Source organism: Psammomys obesus, unplaced genomic scaffold, assembly GCF_907164565.1.
Source record: "Psammomys obesus unplaced genomic scaffold, mPsaObe1.curated_primary_1811, whole genome shotgun sequence".
Taxonomy (NCBI): Eukaryota; Metazoa; Chordata; class Mammalia; order Rodentia; family Muridae; genus Psammomys; species Psammomys obesus.
The window spans coordinates 11,372,253-11,374,741 of NW_026585580.1; the positions used below are offsets into that span (position 1 = coordinate 11,372,253).

Genomic DNA, 2,489 nt, shown 5'->3' on the forward strand with positions numbered 1-2,489 from the left:
ATAGATAGATAGATAGATAGATAGATAGATAGATAGATAGATAGATAAGTGTTCATTGTGGAGGCTGTACAGTGTCCCACAGTGCTCTTTTGTCCACACTTCTTTGCCTGCAAATGTGCAGTGTAATGCCTCTCAGGTCTGATATGAGGCCTCTGGCTTCTGCTACTCTATCAATGCTGGAACCTCACTGAGACTCCTCTCCTATATCCTGTTGTTGTCCTGTGTCATAGAGATCTGTAGGCTTGGCCCCTTCCTGCACTCCAGCAGTTCATCAAGAGTGTAGATGTTGGGATGGGCCACTGTGAAGCCCTGGATCAGGGCTGAGAGGAGTCTGAGCTGATGAGCCCGTCAGCTCTCTTCCTCGCACATCATGGGGCAGCTCACCTGTAACTTCCACCAGCGCAGTTACAGCACCAGCTCTACTGTGCTGCAGCAGGTGAGGACCAGGGCTAGCTTTCCCGCTCACATGACCCCAAGACCAGCTGGCAGCACAGGCCAGGCCCTCACCATGGTCCCTGGGTGGCATGTTCCCTACTACCATCTGGTCTCTAGTTCTGCCTCTCTTCACTGTGCCCACATCCTTCTGTTTCTCTTTTCCATTTCTCCACCATTTACTTCCTCCTCTTAGTGTTGCCTATGGTCCAAGTGTCTGAGGTCATCTCAGGCATGGTCTGCCCCTGCCCTGCACGGTGCTGGACTGGTGGTCCTGTCAGGCTGCTCCCTGTCTAGGCCCCACGGTGCCAGTCTGGTGGTCATTGAGAGCTTGCTCCTCACCTGGGCCACCTGAGTGAGCCCACGTGAGGGTCGTCTGTCTCGGACTGGAACCTGTGGTCCCAGGGTGGATTCTTCTATTCTCCAGCTTGCTTCCCCAATGCAGGCCTGTGCCGCACTAGACTCGTGGTCATGTCAGGCTAGCTCTCTGTCCGGGCACCCTGGTGCCAGACTGGGGGTCATCTCAGCTCACTTCTTTCAGGAACGTTAGGCTATTAATCATTCAGATGTTCGTAGATCAGAACACTGCGTATAGACATGGCCTCTCGCTTCTCTGCCACTTGCTGACGCACATGTGACACAGCAGCCACACCTGCTACGCCTCTAAGTGAGGGGTGGATTGATTTTTATTGCTATCATTTATATGCCATTGCAGAAGCATCTAATTCAATGTAGTGAAAGGCACCGGCAGGCACTGACTGCCTCTGAAGCTCACCAACATTTTATGCACAGATTCTGTTCAGAGGTTCTTGAAACATGAATTCCCTGGTATCTTAGGAAAGGTGCACATCTTCAAACTTGTCCAAATTGATCATGATTAGCAAAAACAACAGTCCATCTTGATTCCTAAAATTTCACTTTGGAGCCTAGATTGACATACCTGGAATCCTGAGTGCTCTGCAGTGTCATTCAGACACCCAGAAGCACTGACGCTACACTTAGACATCTGTCAGGAGCCTGTGGCAGAGGCTGGCAGCGTCAGCATGATTTAGGACAGTCCTGAACCACCAGGTTGCTATCTCAGTATGATGAAGCAGGAGCTAGCACATGTTACAGGCATGAGAGGCAGGACAATGCCCTCTGATAAGATGCTCAGCGACTGTGCCCATCAGGTAGCACAGCCACTCACTTGCCAGCATGAAAGCGTTGCAGCTGCCCCAGTAATTCCCTTTTCAATACTAGATCACAACAAGTGTTCTCTTCCTCTCCGCTGCTTCTCCCAGTCTTAACTAAACCCTGGACTTTCCTTCTCCTTCATGTATCACATCGTTCACTTGTATTAGCTGCCTTCAGATATAAAGGACTTGTAGCTTCCTGTTCTAACCCCCATGCAACAAGGTACATCCTTCTTATCAGTGTCATTAATCAATGAAAAAGTTGATGAGAGAGTCAATCAACATGATACACCATTCAGTTAAGCGGAAACATTGCTCAGGTAAAATTCAGAATAAGTTGTCAGGCTTCATAAAATTGATCTTTATCCCAATAAAAACTGGCTAAAGAGTCATTCTTTATTTTTCAAAAGCAAAGAAAACACAGCTTAAAAGCACTCATAACATTAATGATATCACATTGGTAGTAAATCAAACAAACCATAGAGACTTCAGAGGTCACACTTACAGGTCAACTGCAAAGCTCAATTTAAAGGCTGTGATTTGTTTGTTCATTTGTTTTGTAAGGGAAATCGGCCTATGGACTATAAGCCTGGCCTGTCCAAAGATTTGAATAAGCAGATTCTTAAAGGGCCTTTTTGAGACAGGGAGAGATGTGAAACCAGTCAGTAGCATAATTAACCTGATAAAGAAGACAGAACTTAACGAGCATTGAAAGTATTATCCACTCTGTGGTTTTCAGAAGCCTGGTCATCTGTGAGACTGCAGAGCCTTCAGCTCTCAAAGGAAGAGCTGACTGAGATCCAGGGATGTTCTTGAAAAAACATCAAAGCTCTTTCAAGGGCTCACCAACTCACACTACATTAAACACTGAATACAAGAAGT

The 2,489-nt window shown here is 47.0% G+C and overlaps 1 non-coding gene across 1 annotated transcript; it reads right to left on the reverse strand.

Annotated features, from left to right (window-relative positions):
• Positions 1-974: 974 nt before the first annotated feature.
• Positions 975-1,106, reverse strand: LOC129677768 (small nucleolar RNA SNORA17). Its single transcript, XR_008720256.1, has one exon. It is a non-coding gene; the product is annotated as a small nucleolar RNA SNORA17 (small nucleolar RNA).
• Between the last annotated feature and the right edge of the window lie 1,383 nt (positions 1,107-2,489).